Here is a 13,881-nt window from a genome sequence, read left to right as displayed (position 1 = left end):
TTAGAGATCCATCCAAGGCTTCTTTGGTAGTGACCAAGAGTAGTTACAAACTAGATGTGGGCTCTACAACCAAAGCAGGTAGGAAATCAAAAAGAGAGTCCAAAGAAGAGGAGACTAGAAGGTGTTTGGCAAATGGGTGCCAAAGCACCCTGAAGGACTTTTCCAAGAGTAAAAAATGAAGATCATCTCATGGAATATTAGGGGCCTAAATGGCACCCATAAATAAAAAATCATTAGGAATTTGATTAGAGACTAGAGACCAGATATTTTGATGATCCAAGAAACAAAAATGAAAAAGGATTCTTTGAGAAACATAGAGTTCAGTAACATAATGAGCAGAGAGGCTGCGGACTCTGATGGAGCCTTTAGGGGCCTGCTAACTTTATACAAGTCAGAACTCTTTAGAGTGGAATCAATTTCCAATGCTAGTAACATTTTATTTTGTAAAGTGTATAATATTCATTCCAATATATTTTGGTTCTTGCTCAACATTTATGCCCCCAACAACAAGAGAGATAGAAAATCCTACTGGTCTAGAGCAGAAGGGCTAGTTTACAATAGCAACTTGAAAAAAGGCATCATTATGGGAGATTTTAATACCCCTCTACTAGATAAGGAGAAGAAGGGTGGTCTTCCTCAGGACTAGGTTAGCAAGCATGATCTTTCAAACTTTATCAATGATTTGGCCTTTCCAGACATGGACCTTATGGGTGATGACTTTACTTGGTCCAATAAACACTTAGGTAAGGAGTGTATTCAGGTTAGACTAGATAGAGCCCTCATTTCTCTTGATTGGTTGCAGTCCTCTTCCTAAAAATTATCCCTTTTACCTAGAATTGGGTCTGATCACTCCCCCATCTCCCTCTCGATTATCCCTTTTGACCCCTGTAGACCTCCTCCCTTCCATTTTGAGAAAATGTGGACCTCCCACCCTGACCTTCTAAAGAGAATTAAGGGCTAGTGGAGCATAGATGTGGAAGGCACTGCTATGTTCAGGGTTGCTAGAAAACTCAGTAATGTTAAAAGGATGTTAAAAGCATGGAATAAGTCAAATTTTGGTCATTTATTCTCTATGAAAGAGGATCTTTCTTCTAATCTCTCTTCCATCCAAGCATCCATTTAGGAAAATGGGTATGATGCCTTGAGTAGAGAAGTTGAGTTGTCCATCATGTCTAATTTACATGACATTATTAGTAAAGAGGAAAAATTTTGGAGGCAGAGATCTAGAACCAACTAGCTCAAGGAAGGAGACCAGAACACAAAGTTCTTCCATTTATCCACACTTAAACATAGAGCTAACAACAGGATTTCTAATTTGAAGAAAGACCAGGGTGTGCTGACTAAGGAAGATGATATCTCACTAAAATCTGTCTCTTTCTTCTCCTCCCTTCTTTCTTGGGATCCTTTTCTCTCTAAGGTGGACCAAGATGACATTGTTTCTTGTATCCCTCAAATCCTCCAACCACACCACAATAATCTGATCTGGGCCATTCCTTCTGATTTTGAAGTGAGAGAAGCTCTTTTTTCTCTATTGGCGGATAAGTCACTTGGGCCTGATGGTTTTCCTACCTTCTTTTTCCAAATGTATTGGCCAGTCATTATGAAGGATGTTGTTAAGGTGGTTTAGCAGTTCTTTGGAGCTAGAAGCATTCTGAAGGAAATCAACTCCACTTTCTTAGTTCTTATTCCAAAAGTGCCAAGGGCTGACACTCTGGATAAGTTTAGACCCATTAGCATATACAACTCATTTTATAAGATCACCTTGAAGGTGCTCACTTTGAGGTTACTTAAGCTCCTCCCCCTAATTATCTCTCAACAACAATCTAGTTTTGTCCTGGGAAAATAGATTTTAGATTCAATTATCATGGTGTATGAAGTGATTCACTCTATGGAAGCTAGTAAGAGAGAAGGGATGTTACTCAAACTTGACATGTCTAAAGCTTACGACCGGGTGGACTGGTCCTTTTTGGAGTTGGTGTTGAAGGCTTTTGGCTTTGATGTCAAATCTTGCAAGCTAATTTCCCAGTTGGTCACCACCCCCTCGCTAGCTATTTTAGTGAATGGATCCCCCTCTAATTTTTTCAAACCTACTAGAGGCCTTCATTAGGGGGATCCTCTATCACCAATTCTCTTCATCATCCTAGCGGAATGTATTGGCAGACTCATGGACAAGAAAAAGAAAGATGGGAGGATCAAAGGCTTTAAACCTTCTTCCAAATGCACCCCCTTCATGCATCAACAATTTTTTGAGAATACCATTATGGGAGGAGAGGCATCGATTAGGGAGGCCAAGGCTTTGAAAGACACTTTGGACACTTATTCCAGAGGGTCGAGGCAGCTCATCAATTGGGACAAAAGCTCTATTTTCTTTATCAACACTTCAGAGGGAAGACAATAGATAATCTCCATAATCTTAGGTTGTCAGGTGGAGAAGCTTCCTTCTACCTACCTTGGTCTCCCCTTGGGCATAGCCCCCTCTGATTCCTTCTAGAATGGCATCTTGGATAGGTTCAGTAAGAAGCTGGCTATTTGGAAAGGAGCCTCTCTCAGCCAAGCAAGAAAATGTCAACTGGTTAAATCCATCCTTCAAAACCTGCCAATATATGCCCTAAGCCTTTTCACCATACTTGGAAAATACACCGAGAGAATGGTGAAAATCCAAAGGGATTTTTTATGGACGGGAACTGATAGGAATAAAAGGTGCCCCCTTATTTCTTGGGACAAAGTTTGTCTCCCTAAAAAGAATGGGGGTCTGGGGATCAGGAAGCTCACTCATATCAACAAGGCCCTCCTTGCAAAGCAAATTTGGGGCATCTTTAGTTGCACAAGGGAATGGAGAGACACTGTAGTGAAAAAGTATATAAAAAGGCCCTCTTTTTAGTTCACTCTCTTCAATCAGGACTTACCCAGAGGCTCAGTTGTTTGGAATGGCTTCTTAAAAGCCAAGGATTTGGCCAACTCTAAGGTCTCCTAGAAGCTAGGAAATGGGGAGAACATTCTATTCTGGTTAGACAGTTGGCTTTCTTAGGGCCCACTAATTAATAACCCAACCTATGGTGTTTGGGCTAATGATTGCATCAACCTTTTTGGGCACAAAGTTAGTAACTACAGGACTGAACAGGGATGGAAGGACCTTTCTATTATCTCAGAGGAACTCAAACCAATTATGATCATGCTTAATTCCTTATCCCTCAGCACCAATAAGGATGAACTAGTTTGGAGGGATAATGCCAATGGGCTCTATTTAGTTGCCTCTGGGTACTCTAATTTATGGAGTACAAAAGCATTCCCCCCTTGGTCGAAGGCATAACGCCAAAATTCAACATGTTTTTTTGGTTGGCACTTCAGGACAAAAATCTCACCTAGGAAAATCTCATTAAAAGAAGTCATATCATGCCCAGCAGATTTATTTTATGTAAAGACGAGTCAGAGATAGGCAATCATTTATTCATTCTTTTCTCTTACTCTAGAACAGTCTGGGACTTCCTCACCCAGGACCTTGACCATAGCTAGTGCATTCCTTCCAACCTCCTGGACTTTTTCTGCCAATGGAAAGGTATGTTCAATGGGTCTGCCTTGAAGGAAATCAACTCCTGGCTCCTACCCCATTTTTGTTGGAGCATATGGAAGGAGAGAAACAACTAGATTTTCAAAGACAAGGAGGAGCCGGCCTTGGTTGTTGGAAGGAAGATCTTTAGTAACATAAAGGAAAATTTTTCTGTAAGGAAGGGGGGAGCTTTTGAGATAGGAGGTAGGAAAAAGGAGAAGGTAAAAGATAAAATGAGAAAAAGACAGGAAGCCAAGTGGCACCTCCCTCCTGAAGGCTGGCACAAAGCCAACTTTGACGGAGCCTCCAAGGGCAACCCTAGATCATCAGGTAGTGGAGGTGTGGTTAGAAATGAAAATGGAGATAGTATTGTGGCTTTCTCTCTCCCATTGGGTTTCCAAACAAATCATTTTGCGGAAGCCAACGCCGCGTGCAATGCAGTTAAACTAGCTTTTGAAATTGGAGTCATCAATTTATGTCTAGAAGGGGACTCGAATAACATAATTAAGTGCATTAGTGGCAATTCATATCCATCTTGGATTATTGAAAATCTTATCAGTGAGATGAGAGAGACCCTTGCCAAATTCAAAAAATTCCATGTCACCCATACTTTTCGGGAAGCTAACCCGGTTGTTGACAGGTTGGCAAATATTGGGGTCGACACAGACCAAAAAATGACTTGGTGTCCCGAAACTTCTTTTTTGGAAAACGTCAAGTGTCTGATCGACTTGGAGAAAATCCAAGAAAGTACAGAGGATATCAAGTTGTAATTATGAAAATGAAAGGGTTAAGATATATGGGTACTTTTTATAATAGACAATTAAGAATTCATAAATGCAGACATCCTTCATTGATTAATTGCCATGCTTTGTGGATTGTTAATTGTAATCATTTTAGGGGCAACAATAGAGGTATTTTTCTCTGCTCCTTGCTTAATCTCAACAGTCCTTTCCAGTCTCACAGTGAAGAGCTTATGAGTAAAGCGGGTGTGTAGAGTAAGGAGATGGTGGGCGAGAGATGTAGAAAGGAGCTAGTAGGGGACTTTGAGAAATGGAGAAGCAGGCCAAAAGTTTGGAAAAAGATAGATGAGGGTGGGGTAACCAAGTATCTCATGAAGCTGCATAGTTTTGATCAAGAGGTGACTAACAGTATGGTGGGGTCCTAGAAAGATGGCAAGGTTAAGGTGAATGGCATCAACTTTCAAATAACAGAGGAGGTGATCATGGCTATCACTGAGATCCCTATCAAGGGTTTTAAATTCTTCAAGGATAAGAAGCTCTCAGCCAACGCGGTTAGGGATTTTGTGGAGAGTGAGAAGGAATTGAAGGCGTTAAAGAAAATTGATACCTACTATGTCCCTGAATCCATGAAGAAGTGGTGGAGGTATGTGTTGAAAGCTATTATTGAGTATTTCACTTTGGGCCCAAGGTTTGATAGAGCCCGTACCCACCAATTTGTTATTTTAAATCATTTTTAGAAGAAAGCCAAAATTTCTTTCCCTTTTTATCTGTTAACCTCTATGAGTAAGGTGATGGACAGCTTCAAAAAGAAGTCCATTGTAAACCTGGCTCTGCATGAGCGGTTGCTGCTACTTATCCATGAGCATTTCAAAGCTCAGACTATTAGCAATGCCCCCCCTCAGATAGAGACTATGCAGTCTAGAAGCTCCAGTTACTCCTCTGACTCAGATGACATTCAGAGCCTCAGTTTTGAGAAAGGTGAAATCTCCTCCTCTGGGAAATTTGTGACTTACCATGTTAAAAAAATCCCCCTCCCCCATAACCCCAAGCAGAAAAAGCCCTAGGGACCTCAGGCAGAAGTAGGCTGAGAAAGTCGAGGAGGGAAGCAATGACGAAGAGGAGGATCTAGAGTTTGAGGAGGTGGTGAGATGTAGGAGGAAACAAAGGTGGACAGTGGAAGGAAGAAGCCTAAGAGGGAGAGTCTAGAGGATGTGTGCTCTCATTATGAGGAGACGTCTGCGTTGCCCCTTTCTCCTATCCATCTCCACCCTGAGGAGCAAAAAGAGGAGAAAGCTAGGTATGCGGAAGGGGAAGTGCAAACCAATGATAGGAGGAAAGCATGGATTAATTTCAATGTCAAGACCACCAAAATGGGAATCTTTAGGGAGGCCATCAATCCCCAAATCCTAGTGGATAATCAAGAAGAGCAGAGGCTCCTAAGAATTAATCGATCCGGTGATTGTGGTTATTTTGGATAGAGCTAGGGAGATAGGGATGAATCTTTTAAATAATGCTCACAATAGCATGATTGATAATTTTAGATCAATAAAATGGCTTTTCCACGAGCTTGAGGAGGTTAAAGACTAGGTGAAACACATTGAGGCAACAAGGAAATGAATGGATGCCAATTGGAGGTAGATTTAGCTGATAAGTGCACTCTGGCAGAACAAAGGATACACAATCTGGAAAACTAAAATCACAACCTTGCGAACCAGATGTTTTCCTTGTTAAGCTCCATCAACAACAACACCATCTCTCTCATGGGCTAGATCAAATATAAAGAAATGCACGATGAAGAGGATGGAAATGACAGGAATGAGGCCAGAATAGAGGATGACCCTGCAAAGGACAACTCCACTCGCACTTAGGACCAAGTGAATCAAAGGGTACAACAGATGGAAATGGAGGAGAATCAATAGGCCTTTGAGGCTGCTCAGGTGAAGCATGATCTAGAGTGAAAGAACGAGGAATAACCCTTGCTTGTTCTTTTGTTTATCACTGTCTTTTGGCTTTTTGTTCTAGCTTTTGGCCGTGGCTTTGTTTGTTTCCTTTCCCTAGTCTTTTCTCAGTACTCTTTCCTTTGGATGGGCTTAATGCTTATTATCAGCCTTTGAACTTATACTTTTTTGGCTAGGATGTCATGCTTATTATCAGCCTTCTATGTTCTAACTTTCGGGTTTTAGGTTCCCTGTAAAACCTGTTTATCTAATCAAAAACATTGTCTCTTATTCTAATATTTGCAAGTTAACCTCAGCTCGAGGATCTCCACTAGCTTCATTATGAACTAATAAAACCATATTTATTCTTGTTTCTTCTTCTGTCATGTCATCATTTTGGGCCTGTGAACCTACAACTACAATTTGTTTCTTGTCTTTGTCCTCCTCTTTCCTCTGACCTCCTATAGGTGCATCAATGATCTATATTTCATCTTGATCCATCTCATCACTATCACTTTCAACTTCCTCTCACTGCTCATCAGAAGCAATATCTACCATCCACTTGTCAAAAAGTGTGTCATCTAGCTAGTTAAACTACAGAATATCATTTTTCTTCTTGATCACATACTCAGCCATTGTGTCACTGCTAAAAAAATCTTGTTTTAAAAAATCAAAGAATAATTGGTCCTTCACAATTTCCTCTATTGTGGTTTCCCACCATGTATGTCCTTTTTCATTAATGACTCTATTTATTCTCAAACAAAACAACTCATCTAATTTTTTGGCCCATTCATCCTTACTTTTCAATCTATTCTTCTTATCCAAAGAAAAGGGGAATAAATAAAAAAATTCACTTCTATACTTATCCAAGTAGCTAACAATTCTTTTTTGCAACTCAACTCTTTTATCATCAAATTCTGGAAGATCATTAGTAACATCATAAGTTTTTTCTACGTGGTCATGTGAAAATTTTATGATAGAATAACATTAAAAATTGACCTCTTTCCTTCTCTTGCTCCACTTATTGACAATGGGTTTCAAAATTTCATCACTTGCTTTTATTTCTTCCCATATGTTTATTATCCTTGCTAATTGATCATAAAACAATGGCCATTCAATTTTATTAACCAAATACATGAGAATCTTTCTCAATTTGTCCTCATACTGAACATTTAACTCTACATGCAATGCCCATAGTTTACTCTTCTCCTCTTCAAAATCATCAATTGTATAATATTGTGGCCTCTGTTGTATGTCAAGAATCTCAATGAGGGGAGTGGATTTAAAAGGTTCCACTGATGGGTGAGGGTATGTGATCCTTGGCCTAGAAGATTGTCCCTTCATTTTATTTTCAAGTTCAATTCTTTTTTGAACTTCTTTATTATAGGCCTCCAAAATTTTCTCATACTTACCCTACAATGCTAACCTTTCCTACTCATTTCTCTCTACAATGGACAAAGCTAGGTTAGATGTACCAACATTCAAATGTCCAGCCTCTACATTGGTTGTATCTTCTACCCTTTTCACAATTATATTGCCCCTTAATCTAGTATCATCTAATTGTGAGGAAATAGTCTTGGATCCTTTTCTTATTGACCAAATCACTAAGGTAGTATGGTCCACAGTGAATGTGGCACCTTTTATTTCTTTCTTATTATGATCCTGTATATTTAGTTTATTAGAAACAGAATTAAAAACTAGAGCATCTGCTATATCCAAATTGGATAGCAACAAAACAATGGATGCTCTTACCATTTGTCTCCCTTCTTTAGGGGTCAAGTTCTTAAATTCTTATGCTATATCCTCCTTTATTTGGTTTTGTGCATCTACTTCCTTCATCTCTAGATGTTCTGCTCTCAATTTATCGCACCTTTCTTCAAAAACCCCTATATGTGTTCTCCAAGCAAATTGATAGAAGGCTCTTGACTTAACAAAATCATCATCTAACAAAAATTTGTGGCTAGCGTCTTTTAAATATAGGGTCCAATTCCCTTCCTTCGCAATCTACCACTATTAAATCAAGGCTTGGCATTGGAGGTTCTTGAAGATTTCTCTCTTCTAGCTCTACTTGGGTAATAAATACTCCCCCTTAAGACCCTAGCTATTCCACTTGCTCTCCAATGAGCTAATCCTTTCCAATATACAAAGGGTATTGGGTAGGTGAATATTCCTCAATGTGAGGACCTTGTTCTTTTATTATTATTTTTCCTCTTGGGTGAGGGCTCATCAGATCTCTCTTCCAAAACAAAACTAGTTGATCCTATTATTTGCTTTCCTTTGTCCACAGTGGCCTTCTTATCTTTGATCACATTATAGCCTAGTCTTTTTTGGACAATTAACTACCCTGTTCCAATATTAGGAGTGAATGCCAATCTCCTCATGACCTCTTTGGCTTTATCTAGATAGGCATTAATGAAGAATTGTTTCTTCTCATTCATTGTTTCCATTATCTCAAGAAAGGTAAGCATGAGCTTATTTATTTTATCTGCCTCTATTTTTGTATTATCAAGAGGCTTGTAATCTTTTTCAAAACAATGAATAAATTCCAAAACTCTTGAAAAAGCCCTCCAATCTCCTTTTTCATCGCTTCCTCTTGCAAAGAGAACCCATTCCTTATTATATCCTTAGGGTAATAAGGCTCATGTTTTATGGAACCAAGCTTAGCTCTAAATCTAAAAAGCAAATCATAAAATCCCTTAGTATCACAAAAATAGGGATGAGACACAGCCATCTTATATTGGTCTAGTAATTTGTGTAAATACAACCAACCACCTTTTTTAATTACAAAATGGTGGGCTATAGTACAAGTTGGGAAAAATAAGCCTCTTTGTCTTCTTACCAAATAGGTTTCCTCCAATCCTCCCAGCTGCCACAATATCTCACCTATTCCTATTTTCAGAGGAACCTAATAGGGAAATTTGTGAGGGGTCCCTTTAAAACCATAAATTCTAAAAATAGTTGAAATAGAGTATGGTATAATTTCTCCCCAATTGTGTGATAATTTCAAACTAGAGGGGTTATCCATGGGCTTGATAAGATTTATTAGTGCCCTAGGAATTATGGGATTGTCCCTTAATAAGAGGCACCTTACCTTGAGGCAAAGTACCTATCAAACTTGATGAAACTAGCCTTTTATGCATCCTAGGTCATATTTGCACTCCACAATTGAACTGGTGGAGCTTCTCCCTCATTTTCTCTGCTCAAAACCATTTCTTTTCCAAAATATGTTACACCTTTAAATAAGAACATATGCATCAACAGTGAGTAGTGACCAAAAGTTTTTTCTACCTTGCCCTTAGCAATTCCAACTAGGCCTACATGGATTTCTTTTGCTAAAAAGGAGGTGAAATCAAAAATAATATCAACACTAAAAGAAGAAATTTCAACCATCATATAAATAAAATTTATAGGCATAAAATTCTACTCATCCTCACCAAAAACCCTACACAAACTCATATATATCTCCACAGCTTGGGAATTAAAATATTCCTTTTTAAAAGGTTCCCTAGTAGATGTTGTGATTACTAGCAAGTTCCCAATTGTGCATATGTGTGCCCTCAGTGCACCCTACCTGATTGTATCCTTCTTAGATAAATATTCCTTCTCCAAATCTAGTAGGTCAATAGGTATATTATAATATGATAGTAGCTCTAGACCAAAAACTTCTCAAATTTCCTTAGGGCTTACTATGATTAGACATTCATTGTCCATTCTTCTAACTAATCTAATTGTTGGATCATAACTTTTGGCAATAGCCATTAATAGGTCAGAATCCATGAAAACACTAGGGACCACTAGTTTTCCCAAGTCAAAGTTCCAAATGTTCCCATGAGGGGCAAATAATTTCCTTTCCAAGAACCATTTTTTGAAAAGGTAGAGCCCTATTCTAGAAGTAGTCACATCTCTAACCCAATTTCCCTTATCATACAATTTGTCATCAATTTTGAGTCTAGAGTTTAGAGAAGTTAATTTTTTTAACTTGAGCAGACTCGTTTGTGGACTTAGGTAATAACTCAACGAGCTCATCATGAATATTTCTAGACAAATAGTCTTCTTGACCCAAGAAAACTTTCTTTGGAGGCATGGTGAATAAAAACCACAAAAAACTAGAATACTTTGATATATATATATAGTGAATTTAGGAACTTACTTGACTCTCTGCTACCTTTTCTCTACAATCCTACAATATATTGTGGACAAATGGAAATTCTTTTGCATTCTGATCAGACCTAGCACAATTTCTTAATAGCTCTAAACTCTTTGGAAGCCTAAAAAATTGTTCATGTATGAAGGAAATAGCAAGATTTCTACAATATAATTTGTTCCTAGTTCACATAAGGAGCCTTTGATTTTCATAAATGAACTATAAGGAGAACAAAGTGGCACCACCTTCTATTTCTGAAAATATGTTGCCAATCCCAAAACATCCAACGATCCAAGAATAGAATAAAAGATGACTCATTTTCCACTTTCCAAGCTAGAAGTCAACCAAATAATCTTTATTTGTGTAAGCCTTTCTTTTACTACTGACAAATTGGTCTAGACCCACTAGCGCTTGTGGACATGTGTCATATTCTTGCTATGTCACCATGCATATATAGTGAGCAACTTCCTTATGTGACATAATGAAAATTGTTGATTCATTATAATCTAACAATGTGCATTTGATTAGTTCTTCGATGTGACTACAGTGGATCCCTCCATTTCTCCTTTTGTTTTCCATGTCACTATCATTAAGAAGCAAGCAATTTCTCATAACAACATAGTGCCTACCGTAGATGTACTTTGATATGATAGTCCCCTCTTACATGTATCTTCATCTTGAATGGGATTCCACATCATACATGACTCAACAAAGCTTTGACATGCTGGCAAATCATGCATAATATTTTAATCATTTTGCAACATTCAATAAAATCAAGCTCCACTGTGTCTTGTCTTTTCTAGTAAGGCACTATGTCACTACCAACATAAAACATGGGTTTTTTCGGTCATGACATAGCAACCGCCACACTTTTAAAAGAATCTGGTACACAAAAAAAAATACACATTCTTAATTGTTGCCAACCTATCAAAATGATTATGTGGCTTATTGTTGACGAGGGAAATAATGGCAGTGTTCTATTTTCTAGTGAGGCGTTATGTCACTACTAACATAAGACATAGGTTTTCTGGTTGTAACATAGCAATCTCCTTAAAAATTAAGAAATTATGGTGCCAAGAAAATCACATGTTTCCATCATCATCATTGTATTTAATGCCTTTGACAATGCATCACATGACCACATTAATAAAAAAAAACTTTATGGTTCCCATCCTATTTTTTAAGCTTACCTTTTTCATATTCTCAGCAAGGCACTACATCACTACCAACAGGATTCTTGCATTTTCTAGTCACAACATAGAAACCTCTTAGATATTATAAAAATTGGTAACAAAAGATGTAGCATATTCCAATCAGTCCTTTTTCTGATACCTGACATTTCTAACATCAATCACATCGTTGAACCTTTCAAAATAATTAAAAACTTAGCACCTACTTTATGCTTCACATCACCATCTTTCTTGTTTTTGATGGTTTTCGTGTCGCATAGGCTAAAATCCTCATAGGTTCTTTATGTGACATGATGACCACCGTAGATCTAGAAGAGATCTAATGGTAGAAATGACTTCAAAAAAAGATAACTGAAAAGAAAGAACTTAAAATGGTCTCCTGAAAGAATATACCAATTTCAAAAATGATTCGCCCACCAATCTTTTCAAAATAGAATCACATGACCTAAAAAGTCTACTTAGGGTGCAAATTTTTTATTTTAAAAGGTTTCTACCTAGGGTTAGTAAACTTTGTAAAAGGTCAAACCCTAGCTTGCAAGATTCATAACCATCTATCCAATTTTTCAAAGCCTATTTTGGGAAATTTTGCACTATGGAAAAACAAACCATCAAACTATGGTTGGAACAACCTATTTTGATAACTAAGAAGATGATACATAAGATCACTAGTCTTCCCATGTTAACAAAAGATAAGATGACTAAAACCCTAAGTCAGGTTGAACTAGAGAATAAAACCCTCACCGAGTGGGATGGAAGGGGAATGAAGATTAGTTGTGTTTCTAACAAGGAACTCAAGTTTGGGATACATGTCATCTCTCACAAGTTATACAAGAATAATAATAAATAGCATGTCATGTAAAGTAGTGGATTTAGCATACAAGATGGTCAAGAATAATCTATCACTTGACCTTGCTGAGTTGATGTTGAACTAGTTCAACAAGAAAATGGAGAGTATAAGAACTTCCAAGAATAATTCTTATAAGTTCAGTTCACTTTTGACTTATCTATTTTTCTATGTTCAAAAGCTTTTCCCATCTAAAGGTATAGTAGTTTGGAGAAAGGATGTACCTATTCTTTATCAGATTAATGAATATATCACTGAAATTGGAGAAAACTATGAGAGTATTATGGATAACTACTTTGATGCATTCAAAGAGAAGATGAAAAACAAATTTAGGATTTCAAGGAAGCTAGTTGAGGATTACAAAGATAATGTTTATTTCATGGTTGATAGTGAGAAAGTAGACATTTGAGCAGTTAGACTAAGGACTATATGGGTCAAACCTCTTGGTTATAACATAAACATTGATGAAACCAAGGAAATAATTGAGACATTGATCAATGAGAATGTTGACCCTAAAGTTGTATACTTTGGCACTTATGATGAGGTGAAGGCTAGAATTGAATTGGAAATCAAACTCCCTCGGGTACTCAATAAGGGCAAGAAGAGAATTGCCAAACTAAAAACTAGCACCACTCTTCTATTAACCGAAGGCAAAGGAGAAGATGAAGAAGTAGAAGATGTAGAGAAATTAGAGGATGAAGAGCCATTAAAGAAGAAAGGCAAGGTAATTATTAACAAGCTTGCAAAGACATCTACTATTGTGTTTACCAAAAGATCATCTAGGAAGAAAGTGGACAAATAAGGAGGAGATGTAATCTTAAAGAGGCCTCCACCTACCTTTGAGGAAAGTATGAAAGAATTAGAGTCAGGATCTAGCATAAAAAATTTCAAGGCACTAAGGTATGAGATTAGGACTACAAAGGAGTAAAAGAAAATAGAAGATATGTTAATATCTAAAATGGGTAAGTAGAAGTATTCCATAGACTAGCTTGCTTAGCAGATTCCAAATGTTCTAATAGAGAAGGTCAAGCCAAGATGGAGAATGTTATGAAAACTGCAAAAGACATATATGAATAGACCCTAAGACAACTCATGCCAAATTTGGATGACAAGGAGGTAAAGGAATCTCTGAAGAAAAATAAAGAAAAGCTTACTTTGAGATTCAACACTTGTCTCATACTATTGAAAGATATAGAACATGTTGTGAAGCATGCTAGAAACATTTGTAAGAATTTTTATCTTCTTCACAAGCTGAGTGATTTTGTAGTTAGTGTTAGTGAAAAAGATGATGATGATGAACCAAAAAAGGATGAAGAAATTGATGCTAAAGAACTAACACATTTTGATAATGTAGATGATGAGGAATAGGAATAGGGGTAGAAAGCTACCAAGGAAGATTTACCAGATGTACAAGATACCAAGGAGACTAACCCATTGAAAATTGTTGTAGCAGTCATAGGCTCACTTCCTTATTCTCCA

This window comes from Cupressus sempervirens, chromosome 8 (genome assembly GCF_028749045.1).
Source record: "Cupressus sempervirens isolate cs-2001-9-10 chromosome 8, ASM2874904v1, whole genome shotgun sequence".
NCBI lineage: Eukaryota > Viridiplantae > Streptophyta > Pinopsida > Cupressales > Cupressaceae > Cupressus > Cupressus sempervirens.
The sequence above is the reverse complement of the archived record's forward strand: the minus strand, read 5'-3'. Positions refer to the sequence as shown.